Below are 13,596 nucleotides of genomic sequence, written 5' to 3'. Positions count from 1 at the left end.
TAATAGGGAGACAGATACCTTGCAGATGGCATTTTAGCAAAGCCACCAGCACTTTTGAAATGTGGAAAATAAATTGAAAACTAAATAAAAACTATTCATCAAATGCATATTATCGCGTACATTTTGTATTTCAAGGAAGATTTGTATTATTTCCAATTTGTGTCAATAAAAACATTTTATTGATTGCTTTTTTCCATTGTAAGTCAGCATTCTCATTAAATACTGTGTGTGTGTGTGTGTGTGTGTGTGTGTGTGTGTGTGTGTGTGTGTGTGTTGATTAGATTCAGTCTGCAGAGCACACACTCTCCAGCCAGGCAATGTGGATGAGCTTTGTGTATCCTTAAATGTCCTTAAACTGCGTTGAAACTTTGTTTATCTCAGTGACTGCGAAGTAGCACACTCTGTGCGTGTGTGCGTGTGTGCGTGTGTGCGTGTGTGTGTGTGTGTGGCCCCCATCTGGTCTGCAGCTTTAGCTGGCTGACCTACTGACAGACAGGGCAACTCCACAGAGTGTTACGCCTCATGGCCTTTTTTGCAACACTGTAACACTGTGCGTGTTTGTGTGTTTTTGTGTCTCGTCTTTGTGTGTGCATGCGCGTGAGAACAAGTGCTTGTATACGACAGCGTGGGTGTGTGTCTGTTGGTGAATTCACAGCATGCACGTGACTTTGTTGTATGCATGACATCTTTGTAAATGTCAGTTTGTGAGTGTTGAGGTCTGCTTTGTGTGTGTGTGTGTGTGTGTGTGTGTGTGTGTGTGTGTGTGTGTGTGTGTGTGACCCACTCAGTGTTCACTGTGTTTCTTTATCTACTCACAAACCAAACGTGTTGTGGGTTCGACTCTGTAGTGCTGCACATAGTTCAATCAGTCAAGTCAGGTCAAGCCCCGTTTTTACTTAAAATAAATCCTTTTGAGATAGCCACCACGCTTTGTTAAATAACATAAATGCTTTATGTTAAGATACAATATTTCAGCATAACATTTGGCATTGCGATCTGCATGTCCAAATTGAATCAAACCATGCACAGTTAGTTTCCTTCCCTTGCTCTAAAAGCCCATTGACAAGATCTGTATTGGAGCCACTTATACTGACCGTATCTGCACTGGGACTAGTGGCCTGGTGGCTGTGGATACTGCCGTCTCATCTCACAGTCTCAAGTTTAATCCCCTACAACAGCTCACGTGTTGTGCAGAAATGTCACTATGGTTTAACCCTCACAAACGAGTAAAACGTGAGTCACTGTTCGCTCCAATTGAACCAAAAACAGTATTTCTTAGATCAGGTGCCTTGGAATTCATAGTAATGCTATAGTTTTGCATTCAATCCTGTATGCCATTGCCATATTCCATCCAAAAAAGAGTAATTCTGTAAAATTGTACACCAAGCATTTCCCCCCCTGGCAAACTGGAATCCATGCTGGCAGTGATGCAGGTGCAGCCTGTGTTTGTGCAGATGCTGCTGCCAGCTGGATACCATCACCAGCACAGTGCTCTGTGGCGCTGCCTTTACCGATGTAGGCACATACTCTAGTCCCATTTTCAGTTGGATTCTGTCTCAACTGGTGTTGTTGTGCAGTAAAAACACCAGAGAACTCTTGTTGGAAAGTGCGTCCTTCCTTTGAGACTATGATCTTCACATTCTTTCGCTTTTATTTTTGTTTTGTACTGTGCCTTGTTCTTTCATTTCTTTTTCTTTCTTGTCATTTGTCCACTTTAGGCAACTATTAGCTCCACAGGGGGTTCCCTGTTGGGATTTCTTTTTTGGAATGCCATTCAAAATGGTCTTAAAATGCTGTATAAAAGTCATGAGTGAGCCTGCATTCACACTGCCTGCGTCGGCCTTTAGACGGTGCAGCGAAAACACAGGTCTGCCAATTTATTTTGAATACGGTTAGTACGTTGAGGCCGCGGTGGGGGGGTGCCGCAGGGGGGAGGCGAAAAAACATGCAGCAGGCCTGTGGCGAAAAGTTGAGACCGACTCAACTTTTGGGGAAAAGCAATCAGACGTCACTCTGCGGTCATGTAACCAGCACCAGAGTGTCAGTGTGTTTTGAGGCGTTGTAAGAATCCCGTACAGGAAACATGAAACATCACTGCCTCTATTGCTGCCACAAGAAAAAGACTATGAGGGTAACATTTTAAACTCAAGCACTGAACTACCCAGGAGTTTGTGTAACAGCTGAATATTTCCTACAACAAATATGAAATAAGTATGCCTTCAAGTGCGGTCGGAAACTTCGAGATCTATAAACAATCTGACAGAAAACTGTAATTGTGAAATATAGTATAGTCTAACTGTGCTACATTTGGTGGGTTAAGGAACACAACAGGATGTCACACAATGTCACGCCATTTCAGTGACACCCCCACCACCACACAACCCTGAGGCAAAATCCTGGATTGCTGTTTCCTGGTCTGAACATGTCCTTAGAACAGACCTGAGTGTTCTGACAAATCAAGGCCAGGTTTGGACTGTTATATTGCTTTCTACATTTAAATTACAATGCATACTCATACATTAGTATTTTGTAAATGTGTCCTTACTTTATTGTTCAGATCAGGACTACAAAACTGCTACCAACTGCTATTTTTTCAACTGCTACACTAGGATTATTTTTATCAATATATTGATCATGATTAATTACCACGATTATTTGTTGATTTTAACCAAAACACATTTTATTGTCAAATAGGCTAATTATAACTGCTTTCACATCCATATTGTGCTACATTCCTCCTTTGTTGAAGGATACTATGAAGGAGTATGCCATTTCAGCTGTTGTGCGACCGCTTTCCAAACATGCGCGTTTGCTGTGAAAAGATACAGGCAACGCAATTTTCTGTTCATGTTAACGGCGCATGTTAAAATCTGGTGCCAATAGGGCACCGGTGCCCGGTATCTACCGGACGGAATAGCAACACGGATTGAGGTCCCACTTAAATGTCTGCGTTGCACTCTGATGCTCCAAAACAGACGTTACAGGCAACAGGAACATCACTGCATGTCACGCTAGTAAACACTAATAACACGTTACACAGTAGTAACTGGATTAAACACGGCTAAAATGCTGACAGCTAAACGGTGTAGTGTGACTGTATTTCACTGTTAGAGGATTACAACAGCGGGACGTACAACAGTCTGTCGCTAAAGCTATGAGCTAAAAGACTCAAACTAGCACTGGTCACTGCTGTTGTCTGAAAAACAACACAGATGGGACAAAATGTAGCGTTTACTGGTAAACTGGTAAACCTCGTGACGAGTTATGACCGACTGCTATCCGTGAATTTTCCTCACGTTACTCTGTCCTCTGTGACTGTCTATATCTAAACTAAGCTACGCGGTACAGGGAACCACTCTGATTGGCTCATGGAGGCACGTGATCAGAGAGTGGTTTACGGAGCTTGGGGAAAAAAAAACTTTGATACAGAGCGTTACAGCGAAAATTTGATTAATTGTGCAGCCCTATGCTACACACTGCTGGCAGAATCTGACCTTGGAAAAGAAAAAAGTAACTGTTTTAGGACCTCAGACCATGTTGAGTTTTACATGTTCAGTGTATATATTATACTATATTTCTGGGTAAAGTAAGTCATAAATAAAAAATGTTTTGAGTGGCCTAATGGGTAGAAACTGTCCTGAAATGTTAAAAAATGACATGTGGCAGCCTGCCAGTCAAGTCTATAATGATCTGTTTCTGTACCAGGTTTCCTCTTTATGTTGAGTAAATATAAAGCTTTTAAAACTACCCGGAAACCACTTTAATAAGTAACTGCTGTAAAGTGCTTCTCAAGTGAAGCACTTCCTTATGTAATCTATCTGTGTCCTGCTCTTGGATACTTCCCATAAATTTTCTCGGTGTTAATTTAGAATATATGAGCATGATCTATGACTAAAGAGTCTCTATCTGTCTGTCCTATTAACTATTAACTGTTACATCACCGAAAGGCATGCTGGGTACAGCCTGCTCTCCTTTGCTCGCTGCAGTACATTCGACAACAGATGAAGAAAGAGAACGTAGATTACGGTTACAGTGTAGCAAACTCAAATTTCAAGCATCAGCAGTGTAACTGATAAAGGAATGAATGCCTTTTTCCCCGGAAATAGCCTGGTCCCAAATAGCCAACTGTTAGCAAATGACACTAGCATAGCCACCACAGGTGTTAGCTTCAAATAAGCCAAACTACAAAGTGCCACATGTAAGTGGAATTTTTTTTATTTTTTTTTATTTGTATAAGCATCATCTTCTTAGCCAAGGTGCAGTCGGAAGAGATGTGTTTTTAGCCTGCGGCGGAAGATGTAGACATTCAGCTGTCCTGTTGTTAATGGGGAGCTTGTTCCACCATTTAGGAGCCAGGACAGGATTTAGTTGAGTAATTAGGTGTCCTTGCAGTGATGGAGCAGCAAGCAGATTGGCTGACGGACAGTGGAGTTGGGCTGGGGTGTAAGGTTTGACCATGTCCTGGATGTAAGCTGGGCCTGATCAGTTTGCAGCATGGTACGCGAGTACTAGTGTCTTGAAGCGGATGCGGGCAGCAACTGGTAACCAGTGAAGGGAGCAGAGAATAGTGTAGTGTGAGAGAACTTGGGTAGGTTGAAGACCAGTTGAGCTGCTGCATTCTGGATGAGCTGCAGAGGTCGGATGGCACTTGCAGGCAGGCCAGCCAGGAGGGAGTTGCAGTAGTCCAGACGTGAGATGACTAGAGCCTGAACCAGAACCTGAGCCGCCTTCTGCGTTAGAACGGGACTTATCCTATCCTGGTGTCTTGCAGCATGGATCTACACGATCGGGTAGTTGCATGCAATGTTAGAAGTAAGGGAGAGTTGGTTAAGGACCATGTGTAGAATTTAAGAAATATGCATAATAACAAAAGAAAGACATGATGATGAACACATCACACACACTTGGGGCCAAAATTACTCATAAATGCAGTGTGTCGACAACGGCTTGATCAAAGAGCTTATTTATTCAAACGTCAGTGTATTTGTTTAATCAAAAGTCTATTAAAGGAAAGCTCCATTGTAGATGCTGGCTGTTGTTGGGTTGGCTTAACTGCTTATGCAGATTTCAGGCACTTCTTTAATTAGGTTTCAGTTAATTGCACACCCACACGCAGCTTCTAAGTCAATTATAGGCTAAACTGGTCGTGGGCTATGAAAAGGAGTAACACATACAGTACACTTCAGTACACACGCATGTACACCCCCCCCAGCATGTCTCACTGTCTGCCTCTCCTAGACTCTCACATGCTGCCAAACAAATAATTGCCATGGTGTTCAATGTGAAATGGGGTTGTGTGTGCATTTCTTTCTTTCTTTATTTTTTGTTAAACATTGGATGTGGCCTACATTGTTTTGGCCAATCTGCAACCCAATATTTGCAAAACATAATTGACATAATTGATAGTTTTATTCACACCCCCAACCGGCACCGTCAGACACCGCCTACCAAGAGCCTGGGTCTGTCCGAGGTTTCTCCCTAAAAGGAAGTTTTTCCCACCACCCGAGGTTTCTTCCTAAAAGGAGTTTTTCCTCGCCACTGTCGCACTATATGCTTGCTCTTGGGGGAATTACTGGAATTGTTGGGTCTTTGTAAATTATAGAGTGTGGTCTAGACCTACTCTATCTGTAAAGTGTCCTGAGATAACTTGTTATGATTTGATACTGTAAATAAAATTGAATCTTATAGTATGGGTTGTTGCATTTGTGGCATATTTTAATGGTCTTGTAACATATACTGTACTGTATAACCAGTGCTTAATTTGTAAAGTGGGAGGTCCCGGAGCGCAGATGGGGGGTGGATCCGCCGACTCAAAACTGGGGTTGGAGGTAACGGAACAAAAAAAAATGACACTGCCTACTTAGCTTCTCTGACTAAAAAAACCTAAACAACGCTGTGTGTACATCAGGGCAATGTTTATTTTAATTTCAGAACATGCCCTGCATGGGTACGAAATGTAATGTCTCCACATTCTTGATCGGCGGAAACGTTTTTTTGCTTGTTTGGGATCCGTCTGGCCAACGTATTTGAACAAGTTAAGCAAACTTTGTTGTCTTTTTGACATTTTCCCTCTCAACCAATCTCAACCAGCACAAGCGCATGTATCACTTGAAGTGCCTCCCCTCCCTCCGTCTCTCTCCCCCCCTCTGTCTGAAAATTCACCTCAAAACGCATCGAAAATGCAAACACAAGATTTTTGTGGAACTTCAATGGGGAATAAAGACTAACAAGACAGATAACAACATTGAACACTACACAAACAGTAATTTTTCATAGTGACACAGGAGGTGCCGGATCCAATAAAAAAGGTTCCGGATCCAACGTCGGAGGTACCGGAACATGTTCCGGCTCAAATTAAGCCCTGTGTATAACGCCTCATACAATATTAAATAAAGTTAACTGTTCACACATTACAGTAATGTGAGCTATTTTAATTAGCTGGATACATGGTTAAACCTCATTTGCTTGCTCTTACCAGTATACCGCTGTGTGTACTTCGTCCACAGCAATCCCACCAATCGGTCCCAAAACGTCCCAGTTAGAGAGTAAATGCCGTAAACATAGTATTTGTAAATCTTTACAATCATTCCCTGAAAGAGCCAAGCAGGCCTGCCTCGTTGCACCATCCAAATTTTCTTCAAAAGTTCACATTTTCAGCGTGCAGCTTGTTAGCTCGAAGTTTGTTGTCATTTCCCGACGCGAACAGAGTTTGAGAATGGCAACACACACGCACAGAATGTCAGGCAATGACATATCCTTGTAATGTACTTCCGTTGATCCAGACTATAGCACTGCAAAACCTCTTTAGGAGTTCAAGGTGTCCTTCCACAAAAGCACTGTTTTATGTTGGCCAATCATGCAATAAAGAAGATGAAGATGTTGGCCAATCAGAGGTCTATTAAAAAGCTATTACTGTAGGCTACCTGGCTGCAGTGGTGCATCCATCGCTCTGTAGCAAATCCAGATGCCTCTGTTCCTCAATATAGTGGAGTTACCATACATTTATGTGTACACATGTGAAAGGTCCTGTTAGCAGTTATTTTGTAACTAATAATGTACTTTGGAGGAGTAGTTTGGAAGACTTGTAGGCTATTAGATACTTAGTGAGCTTAGCATGTGGAAAGAAAACTACAGTATTGTGTTTTAGATGTTCAGAGAGAAATATGAAAGAGAACTTCAATGCAAAAAGTTTCACATTGCGAAACTAATACAAGCTCTTTATATTTACAGCACAACAGTACAGCACTGTTCCATCATTGAAAAAAATATATTAACAGTCGGATACTTGACAGCTGTAAGAAGCATCACCCCCACATTGATTTAAAGGGATGTGCACAGTGCGTCAGCTTTCAAGGTATCTGCAGCCAACCTGGCAATGAACTCCACACAACCTCCTGATCCCTTCACCGTACGAGGTGTGTGCATGTATAGTACTGTGTGTGGGTGTCAGATCTGCTGAAGGCCTGATCTTATCTTACAGCTGTAGTTGCTGTTGTTCTGCACAGTTTGGTTTATGATTTACAAGGAGAGTAAGAAGAGGAGCACTCCCCCTACACACAGTAGTTGTGTCTGCTGGGTTTTGATCTACAGTGGAAGCTCAAATTGTAGAAAATTAGCAAATTCCCAGTTTATCTCTCAATCACTTCCAGGTGATAACCCTATTTACATGTTGGATGAGAGTGGAGGCAATCAGGAAAAAAGACAAATGTGTATAGAACTCAACAGTGTGGTTCTGGAAGTAAAAATCCCATTCATTTTCTCAATAAGGATTTTGATTATTAGCCATAATGGCTAAACCAGTGTTTTTCAAACTTTTTACACCACATACCACTTCAGAAAATATTAAGCTCTCTAAGTTCCACCATTATGGCCCACGTTAAAATAGAGTAGCATAGGCCTACCCTATTCAACTACGGACAGTTCAGGCAGGAGGCAGGTTTATTCCAAAAAAAATATGTATCGTCGACACCCACAGCAACGCTGGACTTCCTCCGTCCCGCTCCAACTGAATCAAAAATTTGAGGTAACTCGGGTCATATCTTCTAACTGTTTTGCACCATTTCTTGCTAGCAGGTGCTGTGGAGACTTCACCGCCGCTGCTTAAGTAGCGTCCAACGTTAGCACCTGTGCTCGTGCGCTATAGTTTTAACAGGGCTGCTCGAAATATTCTCCTCCTCATCCGCCCTTCTCTTCCTAATAGTTCCTGTTTGGAGCCATGATCGCAGTGTTTTTGAACCATTCATTTTACCTCTGCTTACTATCCCGCCATCACAGCTCGTAACTAACTAACTATGGATGGATGTGCACTCTGTTCATGAACTAGGGCTGTTTAAATTGAAAAATGTATAATAAAAATAATCAATACAATTTCAATGCTGAAATTACTATTCAAATGTGAATTTTTTTTTATAAATAAATCAGGCTGTGGCTGGAAATGGGAAGGATGGGAAATAGTTTTAACATGACTTTAAAATCAACATCCACCGAGCCAAAATGCTTAGGCCTACTTTATTATTAGTTAGCTCGTTGCTTGTTTGCTTACTGTGTCACGAGTTATCGGAGCTTAGCTGGGAGCTTCATGTAAGCTTATGTAAGCTGTCAGAGTTAGCTTCAACTTCATATATTGCCTTCTAATAGCTGTATTCTCAGTAACTGTGTGCTCGTGGTGGAAAATGAATGTAAACAAAGTTGCGTGCAAGAAATGCAATGCGCCATGACGTAGGTCCCCTTCAAGGCCAGGCTGATGTTGGAAGTCCCTCCAGTGGACAGAACGTGTAACAACAACCACATCCTTATAGTGGCATTGACAATGCATAAGCCTGAGTAGTGTAGTACAGGCTGTATTTTTGAGAAAAATAAATTAAATTTGAATGGTATTATAGAGGACGATTGACAGCTCTTGAACGTAACTATGTAGCAAGCTGATATGGGGGAAAAAAACAATATTCCACTTAAACACTTGTTTTAAAAATTACTTTTAACTGATCATATGTTAAGTATTATTATTGGAAATGTTGTAGTATTAGAGTATTATAGAGTAGTGTTTTTTAAGTTAATTAGTCTCATTTATTTATTTATTTTTTATCAAAGATTCCATCCGTGTACCACTAGAGGGAGCTTGCGTACCACCGGTGGTACTTGTACCACAGTTTGAGAACCAGTGGTCTAAAACACCCGAGGTAGACTGACCATGAGCTACGAGGTTGTGAAAGCGAAGGTTTCTGCTCCTGTAAAAAGCCACAAGTCTATATGAAATCAACCTTGTTTTTATTTGCGATGTAATGGAGAAGTGCAACACTACCCACAATCCTAAGCATAACACCACCGTCTCTGATTGGTGGAGCTCGCTGTTACCATGGAAATGTTTACCGAACCTGCAGACCGCTATAGCGAGCCGCTTGCACTGAAGTCTATGATCGTGTATGAAGACAGTCTTAAACCTTTTGCCTTTTTGGCCATTGTTTTTTTTTTTATATTTCTTTGCGCCAAATCAAATGTTTTATGGTCACGATTCATCTCATAGCTGGTTGGCTTGGTTCCAGTTCTTAAACGTCTTTCTATAAGCATTTTAGGAAACGTTAATGGAGAATTGGAATGGGGAAAATCCCTTCCAGAACCAGAGCCGTTCAAAAAGTGGGCGGTCACTGTTGAGCTCTATAGCACATATAATATGGGGATAGTCTGACCCATCTGGATAGGCCTGCCATGTGAAACTGTGATGACCAAGGTTCAGGTTTGTTAAATGAGTCCTGATGAAACCCTGACCTGGGTTGTTTGAACTAAGCTGTAATCTTTGAGGGGAACTGCACCATTTTCATGGAGAGCACTACTCAGCCTGTTTCAACAGTTGCACAATGTCTTCTGGGGCTCTGCAGGAGCATTGTCAAGCTCTGCTGATGTCATCAGGGTGATTTTGGTTCAGGCTTTGAGACTACAGATTTAGAACAGAGCGCCTGCGTTACAAACTGGAGGTGTGGAATTCATTCTGTGCTCTAATGCTGGTTTAATCCTTCGTGGTGGATGGTTTTCTTTGTCTAAGCTCGTGTTTAATGATAAAATGTCAGTTTGTTATTATTTTTACACTATGTTCTTATCTATTCAAAATGTGTCAACCGTATATTCACCTCCACCACAGCAGCCATGTTTTTAGTCTTTCTTGTTGTCTGCTCTTCAGCAGGATATCGAAAATCAGGTGACGGTGTCTCAATTTAGGGTATTTTTTAATATGACAATACTTAACTCACCTAAATGATGAAAATCCTGCATGTGTATCCAATTGTCTGCCATTATCGCACCTTTTAAAGATGCACAAATGACCGAATGTATACGTTTATGCCATGTTTAACCCGTTCATGTGTTCATCCCTTTTGGATTAATCCCTTGTTGCTACCATTCCCTGAGACCCGAGGGTGCAATTGTACTTTCTTAGACATTACTGCAAAAGCATTGGCTCGTATAGAATCACATTCATTGATGCAGAGTTGTCTGTTTATCAGTTTCTGTGTGTTTCTGTTTCTGTGTTTGTGTGTGTGTGTGTGTGTGTGTGTGTGTGTGTGTGTGTGTGTGCGTGCGCGCGCCAGTCTGTCGCCACCCTGTCAGCTCCTCTCTCCACACCTCACATCTTTCTCTGAAAGATCATTTCTGTCACATTCGCTGGCTTCAGCACGTAGAGGACTGAATATCCAAAACCTCAGCCCAACCTCTTCATTTTAAATCTACAAAGAACCACGTAAATGGATTTCTGAACCATTGAGAAAAAATAATCATTTCCCAGTAGCTCACACACTATACCTTTTTTTAAACACATTAGACTGTTTTTAAGGCAGTTATCTGATGCACTACTCCAATACGACAGTGAGTGAGCAGGTTCAGTCAGTCAGTGTATTGCTCTGGTGGTTTTGAAATGACTTTGTATTTCTTTAAAGTTGGGTTTAGAACAATTGCAAACATCGTAACTTTTGGAAATAATGGGAGACATTATTACTGATGGTAGTAGTAGTAGAAGCTCTGCCTCCTAACTTTCTTTATAATCGATATGGCAGTGACTACAGCATGCTTCTTAAGTCACAAAGAACAGACTTGTTTATACCAGCTGATTTTACCTGCATCTGTAATTTATACCACTTTCATCTCTTTCTCCGAGACTGTCCTCCCCCAAAATCCCCCGGAAAGCGGGGTTTGAGTCCCATTTTAAAATAAAATTAAAGGGCAAGTTTTTTATTTTATTTTACGAACGTCATGTTCAGCGTCACGTGCGTGATTTTAACCCAAACCGCTATCTTTTTTTTCTAAACTTCTACTACTACTACTACTACTACTACTACTAAACAAATTAGTTTTGGTGCCTAGATATAACCATACTGCGACCGTTTCACGATGTTAAAGACGTGTTTAACACTTGTGTTGTCCTCGGGTCAATTTTGACCCTTTGTCAAAGTTTTTTATGTCAGAAATATGGGTTTCTTTCTACCAAATGGCCCAAAAATAATATGGATGCATGCATGTTGTATGGGACCCAGGCAACATTCTTCACGGGTTAAATTAACGATTACTTTCATCGGATTTTGGGTGTTTTCTTCAATTTTATATAATTTCACAAAAACGGTTTAAATGGTTTCAAAAACAGTATTCTGACTTAACGTTGACATACACCAGTCTGCTCAACATCTTCTAATCTAAGCTATTAGTCAAAATAATTCATAATTTCTGCTTTGTTTCACTCAAAAATTAGGTATAATGTCATAGAATTTAGGTGTATTGACCATGAATAACAAAAATTAAAAAAACGTTGAAATATGTGGCAAACATGTTTTTCAAAAGCGCCAAAAATTCAATTTCTTACCCTGAAGGACAAGAAGTTCGTGGTCGACGGGAAGACAACACAAGGGTTAACATCGCGACCTTTATGTTCAAAACCACGATCGGCGTTCTCTGGTTTAGATATGAGGTCAGAAAACGATCCCCTGGGTCGTGTTAAGCGTGGTTTATGGTAGCCGGCGCTAGGTGGGCGCGCCTTAAAATGACGTCACCGCGGCTGTCGCTTCCAGCGCAAAGGCTCCGCAAGCTGTCGCGGCGCGTGGCGCTTTCATCAACACGGTTGGCTGGGAAAAGCAGATTTGTCTGTACAAACATACAATATACCTCGCACTGTACAATCACAATCACAATGACTCGATTTCCCAAAAACAGTCATTTGTTGGTGAGACATTCTGACAGCTACACTAGACACTAACACACACGGTGGAATTTAGCTTTGTATAGCTGTGAGAGTGTCAGACAGCACTCTGAATCATAATGGATTTTGATTTTGTTTTAATTGAACACATCCAAGCAATTAATACCCACTGATAGAAATGTCCTTTGGCCTATTGAATTGCTTTGGTTTCGCTGACACAGAGACGTCAGACTGTGTGTGTGTGAGAAAAGGTAAAGGGACAGTCAAGTGGAAGACGGTGTCTGTGTTTATAACTGCCTGTATTTGCTTGTTCATGTGTGAGTGAGTGTGTCAATTTGTGCCAAGTTGGCAGGTCGTGTGTGTGTGTGTGTGTGTGTGTGTGTGTGTATGGTGTCTCTGTTCCAGTTCAACTCTCTGTCTGCAGTCACAGTAGCAGCTTACCTGTCAACTGAAGCGTAGACACACAGAGAGAAAACAGAGATTAGTACTTTCTTTAGTAGTTTTTTCTTTTCCCTTTTTATTATGCATATTATATCTGGATACTTGGGTGATGCTGCTCATGTCACATGTATGCGATGAAGCATTGAGAAATGAACTGCGGGCAGAGAAAGACGGAGAGAGGGAAAAAGATGGACCTGGCTGCCAATAGTAGGGCATTTACACAGAAAACGGACAAATGGAGGGAGGGAGAGTGTGAAAGGTGAAAGAGAAAAATCGCGACAGACAGGGAAGGAGGAAATGGGCAAAACTGAAAAGCCACTACTTTTCACAGAGGCAATCATTTTGTTGTTAAAAGTTAAGCCTGGTTCAGTTTTTTTGCCACCTGTCTTTTTTTTGTTTTGTTGGGTGAGCCTTTCTGTCACCGCGCTGTACTGGTGTAATTTTAAATGAAGTAGGAGGTTGCATATTCTTTGCAGCTATGTAGTTACTTGCTATTGTTGTTGTGGATGCTGAATCGCCAGGTCCATCATCATATAACATTATTTGTCTGCTGCTACCAACATATTCTCTCAAATCTGGTCCAATGTAATTTGAACACCTTTCACAAGGTATCTCATCAAGGCTGAGTGGTGACTCAGTTCAGATTTATCAAGCCAACACGTCCTCCAAACACACCCTTAAAACACAAGCACTCAACTGCCCAGGAGTTTGTGTAACAGCTGACTGCTTCTGCAACAACAAAGCACGGTCCCTCCATGTCTTTATCTGGGAAATGAAGCTGCCTTCAAGTGCAGTCAGAAAGGACGATATAGAGGCGATTTGGACAAAAAGTCTAATTGCTGTTTTTTTTTTACTTTTTTTTCCTTAAAAGTTTAGCAAAAGTTCAATATTCACTGTATAACGGAAGAAAACGTGTCATGGAGCATAGTAACACGAGACACCATCAAAACTGCTCTATATTCTTATACAGGGATGAGAAC

Source organism: Sander vitreus, chromosome 4, assembly GCF_031162955.1.
Source record: "Sander vitreus isolate 19-12246 chromosome 4, sanVit1, whole genome shotgun sequence".
Lineage (NCBI taxonomy): Eukaryota > Metazoa > Chordata > Actinopteri > Perciformes > Percidae > Sander > Sander vitreus.
Note: the sequence above shows the minus strand (reverse complement) of the source record.